Source organism: Aquila chrysaetos, chromosome 23, assembly GCF_900496995.4.
Source record: "Aquila chrysaetos chrysaetos chromosome 23, bAquChr1.4, whole genome shotgun sequence".
Lineage (NCBI taxonomy): Eukaryota > Metazoa > Chordata > Aves > Accipitriformes > Accipitridae > Aquila > Aquila chrysaetos.
In genome coordinates, this window is record NC_044026.1 from 9,894,422 (window position 1) to 9,913,538 (window position 19,117).

Here is a 19,117-nt window from a genome sequence, read left to right on the forward strand (position 1 = left end):
CAGAGGGATGATTTGCAGAGCAAGATACTACTCAGCATGAACAAGGTTGTGCATTAAGGGAAAGCTGCTCCTAAAGGGGGTTAGGCTTAGCTCCCTCTGTGATTAATCATCTGCCTCCCAGCTGTTGCTCTGGGGTTTTTTTTAATACACTCCAAATGCAAACAAAGGCGCAAATATACCTGGAGCCAAAACTAGCTCACAGCTTTCAAAGTTGTTCAAACACAAAACCAGACACAATTCTTAAACAGAGATATTCCTACTGTTATTTGCCTCAGTATTGCTCAATCCTTGCCCTGTTAGATAACCAACTCACTCAAATGCCAAATCTATTCCTCTATCACATAGGTAATAGGCTGTTTCACTCACCTCAGTGGACCTTGTCAGTGCAATCTGCAATTAGAAGAAAAACTTAGGTAAATGAAACATAAAATACTACTCCATTGCAAGTTCCCACTCCCATTTTCTCTTACAGTCACAAGACCTATTAGCAGAAAAACTTATGGATATTTTTTAGGTAAAAGATTCTAGAAGTGTTTGCTGGAAGTCATTCTGGGACTAAACTGAAGTATGGAGGAAAAGCCAGATGTAGCCAGAAATGTAGCCATTGCTTGAGGCCAAGAAGTAGGAAACAAAGAAAAACATACTGGGAGGTCTCAGAACAGCAGAGGTTAGCAGTGACGTCTCAGAGGGAGATCTACTGTTTAACATATTCATAAATGACCTGGAAAGGGAGATGAATAATGAGGTTAGAGAATTTGTGGATGCTACCAAATTATTCAGGTTTATTAAAAAAAAAGACCGCAAAAAGTTGTGGAAAGATGTCATGACAGTTTTGGATGGATAATGTATATCATATTAAATTATCAGTGACCCAGAGAAAAGGAATGATTACTTTGTGTTTCTTCTAGCATAAGAACTCAGGAGCATCAAGTGAAGCAATTGGGAGGCAGGTTTTCAACAGATAGATTTACTTTCCTTTCTATGCCATGCAATTTGATTTTTAAACTCTCTGTCACAGGTGTTCGGGAGACTAAAACCATAAATGGTTCAAAAAGCATTTAGCCATGCATCTAGACATTGAGAAAAACCCATCAAGATTTATTAAACATCAAAATAGGGATATAAAAATAGCTAGCTCTAGGGAATTGCTCCTACAACAGAAGACACTCCCCCAAAATCCAGAAGAGTTGAAGTCTAGAGGAGAGAAGAAACCATTTGTTATGAAGAAGAAAGGAGCTTGCTATTCTTTTTCACAAATTATTCTTTCTCTACAGTATCTCTTGCCAGTTCCACGTGCACGTTGAACCTCCATTACTGATAAAGCCCCAGTGTTTTACATTTCCTTTCCTCATGGTTGTTCCACTGGTCTTCTAAACAAGGAGATGTTAGTCGCCATTGGGACCTGTCTGCCTCCCCTTATGACCTGTTGCGGGCTGAATTTCTTGGCATCCTCACAACTGAAATAGCCATAGCAAATGTCATTAGATGGTGAGAGGAGAATCTTGTTACCATTAGCCTCAGTGTGATGATGGTCCAACTGACAACCAAGCCAGGGGAGCCACGGCAGGGGTGTGTTACTCCTGCATACAGAGAACCTTTAGCCCTGTCTCTGCACTGATCCCTGCATGAACACCTTCTTTTGAATACAGAATTTGAAACACTGAATGAAGCTATCCAAACTCCATGTTTGGGGAGTACAGTTAATTAATATTCATGTGCCTAAAGGACAAAAGCTTTTCTTTAATCCGCAAAACACTAAAACTTCCTGATAAATTTTCCAGCCCAAGCTTCAGCTATTTTGTATCACAGGTGCCAACGGGTATGAAATGAGCCTGCCCTTCATTATGCTCTGCAAAGCAAGCACTGTTCAAGTCAGCATTCATAGCAACTTCCTTACCATAATTTAGCTAGACAAGGGTCTCTTATTTGTGCAAGGATGTGTTTTATGCCTATCTTTCTAAACAAGGTGGTAATCCCTTTTGTAGGGAGCATCACACGCTGTTTGTTAAATACTCTAGCAAACAGTGTTGGAAGAGGTCACTGTCATAGGCTTTCTATGTCTAGAGAAACTTCACTGCTCACAAAGTTGCTTCTCCGAGTTGTGATGAGACAGTGACTCTCAGACCCTAGTACTGTGGTGGCCAATTTCTGCACCTTTCACACTTCCAGCACTCGTTGGGGAACACATTTGATACTCCTCTCATCTGCTGGGTGGGCTTCTCCAAAGTCTGCCAGCAAGAAGCAGTGCAGCATCTTTAGTCACTACCTCACTTGACAAAGTAATCTAGAGAATAGGAGAGCCCTGAAATCCAGTCCCTTTTCTGTTTAGGATTTCCCTAGACCCTGCCTATGGGGAGGGGGAAGTTGTTCCAGGGATTTTCAGTATCTTGACTGGCATTCTTCCATTTTGCCCCTCTTAGTCCAACATTATTGTGAGTGAGGAAAGAAAAATATAATACTGTAGATGTAAACTTCCATTTCCAAAAGTTCCATTAGGGAAGTTAAAGAGTTGAGTCAATTCCTGCATTTGGTCAGGCTTTGTTACTTGGTGAATATGGCATTGGTCCAGAGAACAAAGAATACGTTCATCAGCCTACCACGGGAGGATGTTAACTTGGATCCGTCTGTTAAGCCAGGCAGATGAACCCACATTTCCCACATCTTCATGGAATAAAAGCTCCGCAGTAGCTGGTGAGCTTAAGCTTCCTTCCAGAAAGCTTTTGTAAAAAGGATTATTTATGTTAGTTTTTAAGGAAAAAAAGTGTGGAAACTCTCAGTCCTTCAGAAAACACTAAGTGAAAGGAGGTAGCTTTCCTTACACCAGAAGAAACTGCCTAAATCCAGAAGGGCAGGGATGAAAATGCAAGTCTTCTCTGCAGGATTTCTCATTGTGACTCTCCACTCACTATTACCTGATTTTCCTATCATCCTGTGACAGGATCCCTGGCTGGATCCTTAGAGGTCATCTTGGACTGTGAGTCCTATTGCATTGGCAAAAATTTCCTAGTGAACTCAGGCCTGTTTGTTCTTTCAACTGAAAGGCTTTGACACATTGAGGATAAATAACTTCTCCTACGCAGTGTACTGCTCTAGATGGACCAAAATGAAATGTAGCCATTAGAGGCTTATGGCACAGAATTATTACAAAATCCAGGAGCTTTTGAAACTCACCAGATAATTGTTATTTTAAATTCTTCCATGCTAATGTACTTGTGAGATCATAGTGCCAGAAAGATTAAATTACAGATTTTATTACTCATGTACAGCAGAAATATTTGGTTTATATGTATTACTTGCATATAAAACAGAAAAAAAGCCCAAACAGAAACCAAACCCAAACAAGGGAGGCTCTTGGAGACTTACCTTTGGCTAAAACAGGCAGATTTATATACGATTTAAGATGCTTATTAGCACTCAGTGGAGAAACCAAAGAATTTCCGAAGTATGTCTATATTTTTTTCTTGGATATGCTTCAAAGACAAAGTATAGCCTATAGAAGAAAAGCTGAAAAATGCAAGGTAGAGAACTGCACATGCAGTCCTTTGTGAAAGAGCAAATATTTTATGTAAAAGGGAGGACAATAATACAGTATGTTCTTCATTGTGCTGCTAAACCTTATCAGAAATATTCAGTTTATTTTTAGTAATCACTGAATTCAGTTCATTTTTGGTAATCTGTAGTGAAAGTGTTTTAAAAAAAAGTGTGATATAACTCTAAAACTCATCACTGAGTTTGGTGTTACAGGAAGAAATTCAGTTAAATAATACACAAAGTTTGAAGTGTGCAACCAAGAAAATCTACACTCTCTTTATGTTGCAATGACGTCCCTCGGACTCACTGAGTTAGAATTTCCTGCTGACTTATTGCAGATGTCTGGAGACGGGCTGCTCCTCGTTTCCTTCTCAAGAAGCTTTTTTATTGTGTATATGGTTATCCAGTTTATCATAAGACTTGTAACCTCTGCTGAAGCCTGGAGTTGCTGATTTTGATGGGCTGCTGCTCTTAAGATGCTGCATGCTCTTTGTTTAATCACTGTGGTAAGCAGTTTTATCATTCAGCTGAATTGCTCTCAGCTTTAAAAAAATTGATTACAGGGTATGCAGTGACACAGCACTCTTTTTTAGACTTTAAAGCTGCAGACAAGCCCCCTCAAATATCTGGCTTCTTCTTTAACCCTTTCCTGCAAAAATACGCGATGAGCAAATGTATCGCATCCTGAGGCCCAATGTATTTAATGTGGACCCTGAACTGCAAAACTTCCAAAACCTTCCTGTGAGTTCTTAGCCCCTTTTTTGGTTAATTCTCATCCTTCAGGTATGTTTGATGAGCTGTGACACTCTACCATTGGTACAGTATGTGTACTGCTGCTGGCTTGCATTTCCAGTGCAAGGAGAGACGAGGGAATGTGACAGACCCCGAATGCTGTGGGGTCTAGCAACGTGATGCCAAGAGATGGACCAGCTCAAACACTGCACAAGTAGAAAGCACAGGAAACAACCAAGACAATGATTTCAGAACATCCTTGAGAATATGGTGACTTGCTGAAAGAGCTTGTAACTACAATGGGAAGGTGAAATTCATTCAATCATTTTGCTATTAATAATTCACCGAGCTCTCATCTCCACTTAATGGGAAATTGAACTAAACCTAGTGACCTTTGGAACAATTTCATTAATGCCTAACTGCTTTGCAAAACGGTTTCAAACCTGATTTACTGAAGTAATATTCTCTGTTCTTGTTTAAGGAGCGTCTCTGAGGTCTGTTTTTAATAAAGGGTTATGGAGCTCTTGGAGATAAAACCGGAATGTGCAGTATGTGAGGAAATTTCACAGGGAATATTTAGAGTAATTGTGTCATGTAGTTGTGTTTATAGAAAGTTGTCAGTCGATTCCAGTGGTTTTCACTAGACTTTTGCTTATGAGCTTTCTTGGGAAAGACGAAAACCTGTCACCCTTAAGTAGGGATATTCCACACAATTTGAAGCTCCTCTTCGAGGGGTATGCACGATCATAGTGGGTGTGTTCCCCTGGTTTGCTTCCCAGATACTATGTACTAGATGTATTTTGAAATAAATGTGCCCCACAAATTCAAACACAGGAGATCACAAATTAATCTGGTACCTAACAAAACAACAAAAAGTAAAGGTGTATTCTGTCATTTCTTTGGCCAAACTGTAAAGTTAAATAGACAGAGCAAATTAAGACTGTTTGCAGGAACCAGCAAAATCGTAGATTGCAGGATTATGCCTAGTTTAGGCCTGTCTGCTCTATATTATTCCAGTTTTATGCTGCTGTAAAGTGATTAAAATTTACAGGGTTAAACTGGTTTCCAAATCAAAGTATCACAATAAATGTATGCATGAGGCTCCAAACTGATTTTTAGGAGTAAAATTTCTGTACTGATACATATTTTTTCTGAAAGTGTACCAGTTAAATCTGCTTAACAATGACACTAAAGCTCAGCTAGAGACCTTGCAGGCTGAATAATACCAACATGTTTATGAGACACAAAATACTTAGCAAATGAGCCTGCAGTACCACTGGATACTGGAGATAAAAAGGTAAATAGTTCCCAAAGTATTATTAGAGCTTTTGTTTATGTGGCTGATGTTTTGCCACCATGTTTTCCAGTTACCATGGCAACTCTGCCCGACTGCCAGAGCCCTGTAAGGCGTTTTTACTCCGGCAAACACAAAACCTGGTCAGCTGGCTACAGGGATGCTGGCACACTGGGGCATGCTGTTGAATAGCACAGCCTGAATATCCCTCCAGGGATTAGTAACTAGAGTGGCACCGAACAGTCATCCTTGCCTTGACTGCGGTTACATCACCTCTCTTATGAAATGGGAGTTATCCCTAAGATGTTTTGTTCAGGAAAGAAAGGTTTCACTGCAGCAATAGAGAGGGAAAAATAATTTCTTAATAAAGTCATAACTTTCCTGAGCTTTTCCCCATTGCAAATTCTTACCATTTTAATACTCAAAGAGTGAATGGCTAGGTAAGAATAAAAAATATATTAAGAAAGAAATAGCAGAAAAAAATTTTCTCTGGCTACTTATGAAAGAGAGAATTATTTACCTGTAACTTCAGTGATGAAGTTGATTCAAATGCCAAAGATCTGCTAGCAGAAGACCTCTGATAGTCACCCTCCAAACAAATTTTCTCCTCTGACTCAGAATCTTATGAATTCTGTTGATGCTTAGAAACATTTTGTTCTCCCTGGAAAAGCCTGTATCAGCTTGATTATACTCAAATGCACATCTGAATAGAAAGATTTTTTCTCTCACCATTGCTGTGAGTGAGCTTACTTCTGAGGAGGTGTAAAAAACTGCCATCTATTAAGTGGCTACTTCTACAGGGACTTTAACAGCTCCAGATGTCTATGTCCCAGGAATGTTACCTTTCCATAGGCGGAGAAGAGTGCTTGTGATGGCATGGAGACTTTGACAGTCCCCAAGTCTCCATTCTTTATAAAGGCAGCAGTGCTTCACATCACTAAAGCATGGAAATGTAAAGCTGGAGAAAATTTCAAGAGGCCATCCAGTACCCTTTGCATTGAAATAGGGTCAAGGACACCTACATCAACCTTAACAGAGGTTCATTTGATCAGCTGTAAAAAAAAACCTTCAAGAGGAAATTCTACAGTCTACCTAACTTTTATTAAAAGTTTGCTGTCTTTTTTCCCTAGAACTAAACAAATCAAATTCTTCCATCATTTCCTCATGCTTCTTGAACCTGTTTTCACTCTACTTTTCTGAAGCACTCTCTGCAGCTTATCTGCATTTCTCAGAAAGGGCAGTACACTGAATAAATAGAAATAGGCCTTGAATGGTGTTCATGTCTTTTTCTGCAGAGCTGCTGAACAGCCATTGCACAGCTACACAGTTAATACATTTATTTTTAGCAAGTTGCATCTTGTTGATTTTGGACTCTACTGACCCTACCTCCAATTTATCCATATAACTTGAACTCTGATCCAATACAGAGTGTTTGCAGCTCTTTTGAAAGCTGATATAATTTACAGAATTCGAGAGTGTTTTTTATTCCATGATTCAAGTAATTACTGAAAACGGAAACCGATCTAGAAAACAGTTGTATCAGATCTTGTTTGAGACTTCTCCCAGTGATCCTTACAGGCATGCAGTAGAATAAATCCTTTTTTTAGCAATACATTTCAATAGGCTGCGCTAGGACAGAGTCACAAGATGTCACCGGCAAACCAGAGCATTGCAGGGTCCCAAGGACATACGTGCATATGGGTCTTGCTCCCTGAAATTCCTGTTAAAAGTACCTTCAAAGTGGGCAACCAGAACAGAGCAAATACTCCTTTGCTGCACACAGAGCACATGTATTAGCAGGAGCAGAAGGAGCCAAGCTCCCCTGCCCGGGTTTCCAAGGTGGCCACCTCCAGTGTGCAAACTGGATACTTGGGCAACGCAACATGCATCCACTAGCATGGCCTACTTTCCTGCTTAGGTGCTGCGCTACAGTAAGCATTTATGGCTGCTGTGGCTGCTTCTACGATAGTGTTTTTGTTCAGATCAGCTGAGCTTTCCCTTTTGAAGTGGATCTCCCAGTTACCTCCTCTTACTGTGCTTTGGTTACACCACGGAGTGGTCTCAGAGCTCACAAATCAGATATTGCTTTTAGATGAATTGGAAGCTGTGCTCCAGCTCCAAAAGGGCACTTAGTCCTTGGGCCGAACTAACATCAGCCTAAAGGAAAAATTATGGAAATACTGAGACAATACCAAGAGCTGTTTACTGTGATCCTCAGCACTGCTGTAGCTCCTAGACCTGTTTCTTGTAGTTGAGGGGAAATCCTAATGTATTTCATGGCTTTCTGCAGTAAACTGCAGAAACTGCATTGTCAGAGAGCAGATTGTCTGGTACAGAAAAAATAGAGTTGGGCATTCTAGCAGGTTATGAAAGTCTTTTTTTTCCGAATTGCATGTCATAAGAAGGATCAGCTTATACAAGAAATCCCTAAATTGCATTTAGTCAAGTCATCCTCTTGTCACAGAGGGGGAGCAAAGAGCAGCTAAAACCCAGAGTGAGTGTAAAGCTCAGAAGTACTTTGGCAGGCTACTGTTGAATCCACTGGATTGAGATTCTTGATCCCGCATAATTTAGGCACTCAGATCACTGAACCATGGGATTTTTCTTTTTAGCAAGTACACTTTTATTTTTCATAAAATACAAAACTACAGAAGAGATGCCAATGCTTTATAAAGTACTTACACACACCCACAAAGACGGGATGTCGAAGCTAGCATGTAATAAGGATTTACATAATAAATAATGCATTAATTGCTGGTCTATCAGCAGTTATGTATTAAATAGAGATTTCTAAAGCCAGTAGGAGGCTTTTTGAAAGCAAAGTTTTGAAAGGAATTGAGGGAAAAGCAAAATAAAATTGACCTGAAACAAGGTTACCTGTGCAGATTTCAAAGATATAATCCCCAGGAGCACAGCAAAAGCTTTGTTATTCTTGTAAAATAAGTTTTGAAGTGAAAGATTGACCAAGACTCAAGGAATTTATGATTCCTTAGTACACATATAATACTAGGAAGGATTGCCATGTCATCTTGTAAACACTTGCAAGCATAAATCAACTTAAGTTTTTGTCAGGAAAGCTTTGTTATTTCCAGCCCACACTCCCCATAACCAAAGAAATCAATTCATTTTTCTAAATTTTGTATGGCTTTCTTTTATAACTCTGTAATAGTGGATATTAATTTTTTTTGTCAGAATCATTCCTTAAGAACCTTCTCTTCATAGACCTTCATGACTAAAATAAGCACATGGTAATTGCATAATGTGTGGACACACCCTGCTCAACAGTAAGAGTTACTATAGGGCTTTTAATTGGTACACACATTATCCAACAGCATGAACGGCCATTTGATGTAGGTGATCAACTCTATAAAGGTGGAAGAAGATTCAGAACAAAAGATTCTGTGCAGGATCCTAAATTTCACAGATTTGCTGTTCATGACATATAGATGACATGTACAGGATTGGCCATAAAATATGACATGGAATATCTTTCCAAGTAGTTTGAGCTCTAAAAATATAGCTTTGTTGTTCCTGGTTTTGGTGCTCTATTGTAGTTAGCAACTAGCATGAGAACATAAGAAAGGCCATAGACGGCCAGTCTGGAGTTCCAGCTCTGTATCCTGTTTCTAACTGTAGCCAAGAGCAGATGCTCAGAGAAGAGTATAAAACCAGAAAGTTTATAATATTTCCTCTTCTGTACATTCTCCTGTCCTCTATATAACTTCAGCCAAGGACATCTGAGCTAAAGATGATATCTTTGTGTTTAATAGCTTTTACGCATTTTCCTTCCATAATTTTTCTTGTGGGTTTTTAAACTCTATGTAACCTTTTGGCATCTACAACATCCTGTACCAATGAATTCCTTAGTTTAACCATATTTTGGGGAAGAAATGCCACCTTCAGTTTGTTTTGGAACTGTCACCTGCTAGTTTAATTTAAAACCTCCTTATATGTATGTGTAAGATCTCTATGTGGGATGGCAATCAGATAAGAAATCAGCAGTTGCTCCAGCTGCTCTTAGAAAATACTTTGAAACCTCGCTGAATCTCATTGACAGCTGAGTGCTTGAAGATACTGTTGAAAAAGTGCATCTTGATTCTGTCAGCATATATATAAAGGAGACTTTACCTACCACTTAGGGAGAAATGAGTCATGTTGAAAAGCAACATAGCTCTGGTTCTTCCTGAAACAGAGCTAAGACAAGGTTAAGGCAGCAGAGACAATCAACTACTAAAGGTATCAGGATTCAGCCAGCCCAAAATTACAAGGGCTTAGACAAATGTCTTCTTGTGAATATTGCTGAGATTTTTTTTATCTCAATGTCTGCTCCTCTAATAGCAGATTAAGTGAATACACTACTTATTTAAGCTTATTTGTGGCTGAGAAGGTGTGGCAATATCCAGGAGACAGATGATATGGGCAAGTGTAGGTAGAAATGTATTTGGCTCCCTCACTATGATTCTCCAGTAGATATCTCTGAGTATCTTTGGAGACTGGAGTTACAGGGTAGTGAGAAATCTTGCACTGACAAGAAGTCTTTAAGAGATTTCAGGAGGGACCCTGTTGCTCAACCTGTGTCCCCATTCATGTGGTCTTGTTTATCCCTGGCTCTGCAGGCTTCAGGCCCCAACAACATTCTGACAGGGTTTGCTTGCAGTTTAACTCCAGCGATGCCTTGTACTGATAGGTGCGGATGGCACTTCCCCCAGACAGTGGCTTGGCTGGTCTTCCCCACAGCTTAAGGAATATCTGGCCCTATACAGAATATGTTTGAATGTGGGGAGCACATTGATTAAACCTATTCTGACACTGATGGTATGGTGGAAGATTAAGGGACATCCAGGAACATCCAGGCTGAGCACTGACTGATTAAGTTGCAGCTCTGCAGAGAAGATCCTGGGTATCTTGGTGGATGGCAAGTTGAACATGAGTTGTCAGTACACTGTTGTGATAACTGCACATGGGGCCGTATTGAGAAAGCAGAACCAGCAGGTAAAAAGAAGTGATTGTTCCTCTCTCTTCCTCACTGGTGAGGCCAGTTCTGGGCACCTCAGGACAAGGCAGATGTCAGCAAACTGGACAGAGTCCAGCTGAAGGCCACTAAGGGGGCTGGGGAGAAGCTGAGGGAGCTGGGTTCATTCAGCCTGGAAAAGGGAAGGCTAAGGGGGAATGTTTGGCTGGGGCCAAACTTCTCAGAAACACACAGCAAAAGGACCAAAGCAATGAATATAAGTTGCAGCAAAGGACATCCTGGCTAGGCATAAGTGAAAAAAATCCCTGTCAGAGTAGCTAAATACAGGAACAAGTACTGGGGGAGAGGCTGTGGGATCTCAGTTCTTGGAGATTTTCAATACTCAGCTGGACCTAGCCTGATCTAACTTTGAAGCTAGCAATGCTTTGAACAGGCGGCTTGATCTGAAGGACCTCCAGAGGTCCCTTCCAATATTATTTCTATGACTCTATAAATATGACTTCTTTGAAGTCACAATTTCTTCTGTTCATGGTATGGCCTGAAGTCAGGTTGCTCTATTAATATTTAAACAAATTAAATAAAAAGGCAATGGTCTTCATTCTTAACACCCAAGAATTCCACTGCAGTTAATGCGAGCTGAGGGAAAATTTCAGAATACTCTAAGTAAGGAATCCCAGCCATTCTTATGGAAGATTTTCCATATAAAAATGAAGCCCTTTTTCTTTTAGCAAAAGGTTTTATGGGGGTTTTGTCCTTCAATGTAACATAAACCATATATGTCAATATATATGACAAAAGAGAAAAGTAGTTACATGTATAGCTCATGAACCAAAACCCAAATGTCATACGGATTTGCTCTGAGACTCCAACCCAGTTTCATAACCAGATAAAGTCCTACCATCTCAAGAAGTTTTGCTTTTTTTTTTTTTCTTGTCAATCATTTCGAAGCATTTTTTTTAATACAAAGATAACAGAAAATAAGGTCTCCTCACAAGCAGTGCCCCTTCACTACTGTATTCCATTATGTGAACCAACACAGTAATCTATTGTAAAAATGACTTCTGTGTTGTCAAAGAGATGTTAGGAGTGTGACATAACTCCTCAAATGTAGAAAGCTCAAAGAAATCCCTTGTCTTCTTGTTCCCAGTGCAAGTTAAAAGTATTATTAACTGTACAGGTATAAATGCCTCCAAAAGTGTTGAGAAGACTGACAGGCCTCCTAGCTGGCAATGTACTGAGTTCCGCATGCTATTAACATAAAGGATTTAAAACAGAATTTTCGCTGGAGAAATGTCCAGACAAAAATATTGTAAGAGGCTGTCAAGTATATTACAATGAGGGTAATAGTACACAACTTTCAAATTAAGCTATATTTTCTTTCCATTTCAAAGCCTGCAATTTCATCTTGGCATCAGATCCAAGATATTTCTCTCCTGCCTTTCTTATTCTCTCCAGAAATGGTTCCTTCAGAAATTCTGTTTTTCAGTGTGATTGAGGAATGGAGTTGGAAACTGCTAAATTATTCTGTTGCTCATGGTAGAAAACCCAGCTCTATTTTTCCTTTCTGTGTGAGCTTTACTGTGCTATCGGGAACATGAATTATTAAAAAGTTATTTGTCAGTGAAGCCAATGGAAATGAGTTTGAATTCTCATGAGGACTGTACCTGTTAAGCAATAAAGGCCTTTTCTTATCTGGTCTTTTTGCACAGTAGCATCACACACTGAAACTAGTGAAAAGTGCTACTCACTCTTTTTTAACATAGGAGAGTGCTGTTTGTCAGAGGTAACTGTGTACTTCATGCAAGGAGAGGCTCAGATCTTCCCTTAGACGAAGTTCATTTATGTGCAAGGCATTCTGGAGCTTGTTATACAATGAGTCAGGATGCTTCAAAGAGTATTACTTCTAAACACCAGTGTACTGACCCACATCCAAACCTCCACCATCTTTGGAGTGGCTGCTCAAGCTTCCATTTTCGCTTTGAATTCACATTTTCACTGAAGAAGCTCCATTCATGTGAAAGAGAAAACTTTTCTTCCAACTCACGTATTCCCTTCTCAGACTACTGATGAAGGAGCATGTTTTCTATCTGATGGCTACAAAAAAACCCTGCCATGACAACATTTGTGCACTGTGACCTTCCCTTCTCCTGCCAAGCACACACATTTCAATGAATATCTCAGTGTTCTTTAAAAATGGTGTCATTTTCGTGAAACAGCCCTTAGCTGGTATTTAAGTCATTACTTGAGGTGGATTGTTGCCTTAGTTACCAAGAGATGGCAGACAATAACTGAAAAATACTGTAACTTTATTGGGTTGAGTTACCAAAATTCCCCAGAAGAACAGTCCAAGAGAAATTTCTGTATGAATTTTGTGAAGAAAGCTTGAGCTGTACTTAAGGGTTAGTTGTAGGAAACTTTAACTGAGGCTTTTTTTTACCCTCAGTATAAAAGTCTAAAACAGTTAATGAAGAAATAAATGTAGTCATAGATCTTACAGAATATTGTGTAGCATATTTGTAGATTTAATTTATTTTTATTTTACACTGTAAAAAACGCATATATTAAAACACTGACAGTGATAGTACTCTTCATATTCTCTACATTTTTGTAGTATTTGGCATATTAAAAGATAATTTATTGCAGACATACGTTTAGGCATGTAACTGAAACTTTAACATCTTCATTGAATGCAAATATGAAATCTGTAACATTTTACAAAGTCAAATTTCATAAAACTCGGGGTTCAGGTTTAGTCTGAAGTTTAATGTCTTTAAGTTGGTAGTTTAGCATTATCACATTTAACTTAGCATATCATTATGTTTTGTGGTTTTGTGTTTTTCCATCCTTTCGGCTTATTAAAAAAAGAGAAAATGATTGTACACGATCTAGAAGCACTTTGCTTGATATTTCATCAATCTTGATAATGTTCACCAAGAAATGAAATGCAAGCAGGAAATTACTACTTTTAATCTTTCTTTGACATCTTGTATATCAAAATACCAACACTTAGGATTGTGACTGATCACTAGCTTAGCATAAGCTCAGTTGATTCCAGTGCTAAATTTGGCTGAATATTTATACTGATCAAAGAGCAATTCTTCTGATCAGTTTAACTTGCCTAGATGTTAGTTCATCTCTATGTCCCAATCAAATGTGACCTGTGTAGTCATGTTCATCAGAAACATATAGTAGATTGGCATTTTTTTAATATCTGACATTTATAAGCTCCAGCTGCCTGATAGTACTCAATAATATGGAGTGTCAAAACCAATGTCTGACATATACATAGGTTAATAGATTTTGTAGCATTCACAACAGGCAGGTTTATCAGCGGTTCTCCACAGTTACCTTCTTTGAATACAATATATCTGCAGTGTGACTGAAAAACAGATTGGCTTCTTGATCTGATACAGAGCAGAAAAAACCCAAGATTTTAAGTTGGCAAACAAGAAGCCATCCTCCTCCAACAAGAAATGTTTCTTGGTACTGTACATAGTTTAAATTTAACTTAAAATCAAATTGTCTTTCACCAGTGTGAATCTCTGACAACATTCTTCCTTTCCAACCCTTCTTTCTCTAGCTTCTCCTATGCAGACTGAAAATCTCACATCCTGTTTTCTGGCAATAAAGGTATTGAATGTCTTTCTCTAGCATGACATTCCAGTTCTGCACACTGTAGCAGATCATTTAATCATAACAGATTAGATACCGTGCAAATGTCAGCTAATCAGCAATGGCAGAAATGACACATATTTCTGGCCAAAAGCTAGACTCATTGGCTTAAAGAAAGAAATATAATGCAGTACTGATGCATATGTCTATATCTGCATAACAGTAGACAGGCGGATGGATGGTTGGATGTATGGCAGAATGGATGGATGGACATATCACCCAAACGAAGTAAAGCCACCTACACTGCAAATGCCGTTTCATCCTACCTATTATACAGTAACACTACTAATTCCTCTACAATGGCTATGATACATGAAGACAAGTGATTGTAAGCAGGATTACTAAAATAAAGCATTAAATGATATATTGCAGAGCTGAGTATAAAAAGAATTTTATTTGACATACAGTTTATTCTTCTTTGGCTTTTCTACTAAAATCAGACATAGTGCTAATTAAAAAAAAGTAGTTGCAGGCAGATTGTTTGTTAGAAAAATAAATAGCCAGGGAATAAGGACAGCAGGAACACAGAGATAACAGAAAACCCACCGCAAAAGGTGACACAGAACATGCACCTTCTGTCCCTTCTGTTCTCCCTCTAATTAAAATCAGAAGCAGGAAACAAATTAAACATACCAAGCCTCTGCTATGTGCAATTCTCAGACCAGACAAGGCACGCATACCTCCTGCAAAAAAGTATGTTTGATGGGTGGCATCTGATGGGACTTTAGGTCCTTTTTCATCCCATTGCTATAGAACCGTGGGTCAATGCACAATACTGAACTAGCAGGTGTGCTTATACTGTCAGCTTGGTTTGCTCCCTGTTTTTTTGCTCCTGGCCCTGATTTTCACCAGCCTTTATTTACATACATCAGACTTTGCCTATAGGCTTCAGCCTGGAGCAAACCAAGCTGCTATAGAGGTGGGAGAAATCCAACAAAAAACATGTGATTAATTGCTCTAGAGTCTCTTCTCCGTACCTGCAGTATTCAACATGAGACAGTCCACACCAGTTAATCCATAGACCAGGCCCCACTCCTTGGCACCAAAACCAGGTCCACTTACCAGCACAGCTCTACAGAAATACTTCGGAATCACTTTGTATCCAGAACTGCCTCCTGTTCTAAGAGTGTACAGCACAGGGAGACCTAGCTGAAGAGAAAATAACTAACATATTTTAAACATACAGTTTTTTACTGTCTGAATTTATGGACTCTGAGGATGGGGTCCATCTCACCTATTCATAAATGGAGGAAAATATGCACCTTCAGCATGTGATTCATGTGATATGTGTTAGAAAATTCTTAGGATGTGCTGGATCATCTTGTAAAAGCACACAGAGAAATATTATCTGGGTAGTCTGAGATGACTAGCTGAGAACTTGGTCTCTCAGTTTTGGATACCTAAATTGGGGCAGATGAATCAGAATAATGTTATATTGGGAGATCCTAGAATTTACACTTTCATATATTTCATCTTTTTTAAAGGTAGAAGTTGCTAATTCAATATATGTTAGTGCTAATTCCTTTCTGAACTTCATATTCTGAAAGCAGACACATAGACCCATGTCAAAGTTATTTTGTGTCCTTTCTGCAATGTATATGGGAACTAAACATGTCCTAACTGATCTACATTTGTATTTATTTCTGAAAAGATGAGCTTACAATGAAGGGATGCCAGCAGCAAGGTTAAGGTGCCTCCAGTTTTGGTAAAATTATGTAAACCCAAAAAAAGTTGAAAAGTAATTTGGGCTTTTTTTTTTTTTTTTTCCCTACAATATAGTGAAATAATGCAAAAAAATGGGATTTTGAAGTCTGATATGAAGTTATCTTTTAAGAAAGTTGAAAAAAGTTCTGTTTGTAACAAATAACTGTCATAACTCCCATCTTGTACAACATGTCACTGGCTGAATAGGAGACCTGGGGTTAGAAACATGAGCTCCTGCACCTCAGACTACATCCCACTTTGGGCAGGAAAAAGTATTGTTGCCCCTTTGGCTGTTGACACTTTGGTAAACTCTGTACCAGTGAGGACATTTAATGTACACATATTCCATGTTACATGAACAGTCATCGTTAGTGTTATCAAAAGTTAATCTTCCATCATATATATAAGCTCAGGATCTACATTAAAATCTAGGTTGGTTGCTCATAGTTACATGATATATAGACTCTATATATCTTCCTAGGGTTTTCCAGACAGAAGTGTAACCACATGCACTGAACCATCCATGCCCTTCACCAGCACACTATGAAACACACGCACACACACAAAATTTTCTCCTGCTTTCTAGTGAGATCAGAAGATGAAATCCTTAATCTTTAATCCTTAAATATTAAATGCTCCTCTTGTGTTTTCATTCATTCCTAGCTTTAAAAGGTTAGCACATTTTAAAGAGTAATAGCTGAGATTTCTTTTCAGTTTTCACCTAGAACAATTCCAGCTAAGTTCCAGGAAAAAGGTAGATCACAAAATGAAAAGGATAAAGCTTTAGTAGATCCTGAAGGCTAGATCTTGTCAGTCCTTCTGCAGGTACAAAAGCCAGCTACGTTAGAGCAGACCATGTTAGGACAAGGTAAAGCTGTAGTTCTGGCTTTTCAATACAAGTGGAACTAGCTACCTCTCTGCTTCCACAAGGTACAGGTGTCGAACCCAATGAGAGGGGGAGAGCAGACCTCTGAAGAGAAAGACTATTGAAAGAGGTTGTCTGATACTAGTGAGGAAGATATACCACACCTCTCAGTGATGTGCAGAAGCAAGCTCATTTCTTTGCATGCTTGGAAAACTTTACTACAGGCCAGGCATTTATAGCATAATTGAATCATAAGCTAAAGACCTTAGTACATAGCCTGCAATACTGTAGACTTTACTCTTAAGTAGGGAGCATGTTAATACATAGAGAATTTATTCTCCGACTTTCCAGATGTTCTTCCAAATTGCAGATGCAAATAGAGTGCATAACACATCATTCTCTGAATGTCTACAGTCATGATAATCTTGTCATCTAGTGGTGTGCGTATCTTTCTCGGTCAATTAAAGTCAAACGTAAACAAACAATTCATGGGTTGGCCACTGTCATTATCACTGTGCCACTGATGTAGTCTTTGCAGGTTACAGCATTCTGGAAAGGAGAAGCCATTGCTCTGTAATAACAGTAAAAAAAGAACCTCATCTGCAGGAGAGTGTTAATGTCCAGAATGCCCACAGAAGCTCTGGGGCCAATCCAAAGAACTGGTGCAACAAAAAGTTGGAGAAAACTCAGTGCACCTGGCAGGCATAATGAGGAAGTACCTCTGTCCTTGGTTAAATACTGAATAAAATATGAAGCTAGAGGCATTCACAATTTGAAAGAATCTGTTTCATAGACCTACTATGTGTGGCAGCTTCCATTTTTTACTGTGCTGTGTTCAGGCTTCTCTCAGGGATGTTGCTGCATAGCAGAAAAGTATTAGAGTGTAAGTAAGTCCTCAGGTATTTAATTCTGTTATGGTATGGGTTATTATCAGTCTTCAGAATATTTGGCCCAGGAAATGATTTGAAGCAGTTGCACAGCAAGAAATATTCTGGACATGCTGCTGTCTGGGAGCACTCAGTTTTAGGAAAGAAATGGAAAGATACAGAAACTTTTAGTATACACTGGAAGCTAATCCTCAATGGATTATTTTTGCATTAAAAAAAAAAAAAGACAGTTCACAGCTGCAAAAATAATCATGTACAAATATTTGGGGATCAGGACTGGGCAGATTTGCAGAACAGTGAACTGGAAGTTTATGCAAGTCCTTAGTCCCCTTTCAAGTGCACTGTTAACTGCACTGCCTAAATGATTTTTGTGATTTGGTGAGACCAAACTATATATATATATTTAAATAAAAAGACTCTTTATGGCACAGGGATGTACTCCTGTCACTGAATACCTCCCGGGATGAGGAGTGTGTACCCAAGTCCATACAGTTGCTGAGCTCTCCCATTCAGACTGTAGTTATGTCCCCCCCAGTTATTGCCTTCTGGGATGTTTTTTTGGAGTTCAGCTCCAGTTCAGATCCAGAGCATCCTTTTCAGTGCTAAGCTGGAACTTTGAAAAAAAGATTCCATAAAGTACAAATAATAATTTTTGTATTGCTATTTTTCTCTTTGTATGAAGTCCTCTGTATTTCAGTTTCTCAAACCACCTAAACCCAACCCGATACAGATTCTGGACTGTCAGTTTAGAAGTACGCTTTCCTAATTACTTTTTTCTGCACTAACAATTAATTCCTGGCATTATTCTTTTTTCTCCCTCCTGCAGCAGGTGTCATCTTACAAAAGTCTCTGCAGCAGTTAATGAAAAAGTGGAACATTCTGGGAGTTGTAGTCTTTCAAACAGAGCTTCGCACGGACATACCTGTATTGGAACACTACAGCTCCCTGAACTTCCTCGCATCACTGCCTATGAAACGTCCTGCAACGTGACTAGTTTGGGGGGGTGGTACTCATGGAATTCCAGCCCTGCAAATCACACACCACCTTGCATCTGTGTATGGGAGCAATCGGGAGCTGGAACGGACACCTGTGAACCAGTGCATGTTTAGGGTGGGGAATGAATAAAGAAGTCTGGTATGAGGCAAAATTGTCATTTGAAATATTTCATTTTAGAAAAATATTCAACCCAATTTATGCCTTTCCCACAGAGCTCTGCAGGAGCCCAGCCACTTGGACACTCCCCAGACACCTACCTTTTGGTCTAATCATCTTGCACCTAGCTGCTTTTAGACTTTTTTTTGAACTAAGTGACTTCCAGTGCTGGCTGTTTATTCACCTCCTCTGGCCTGTGCCCTGGGAAGAGGTTGTGTGTCTGCAGTCCCTGAACAGAAGACAGACTCTGGGGCCACTGCTGCACTCCCATGCCCAACTCCTCCGTTATTAAAAACTTTCTAACCCTC

The 19,117-nt window shown here is 39.2% G+C and overlaps 1 protein-coding gene across 3 annotated transcripts in view; it reads left to right on the forward strand.

Annotated features, from left to right (window-relative positions):
• The window catches only part of GABRG3 (gamma-aminobutyric acid type A receptor subunit gamma3), a 339,148-nt gene that overhangs the window by 234,811 nt on the left and 85,220 nt on the right, over positions 1-19,117 (forward strand). The window lies entirely within an intron of this gene.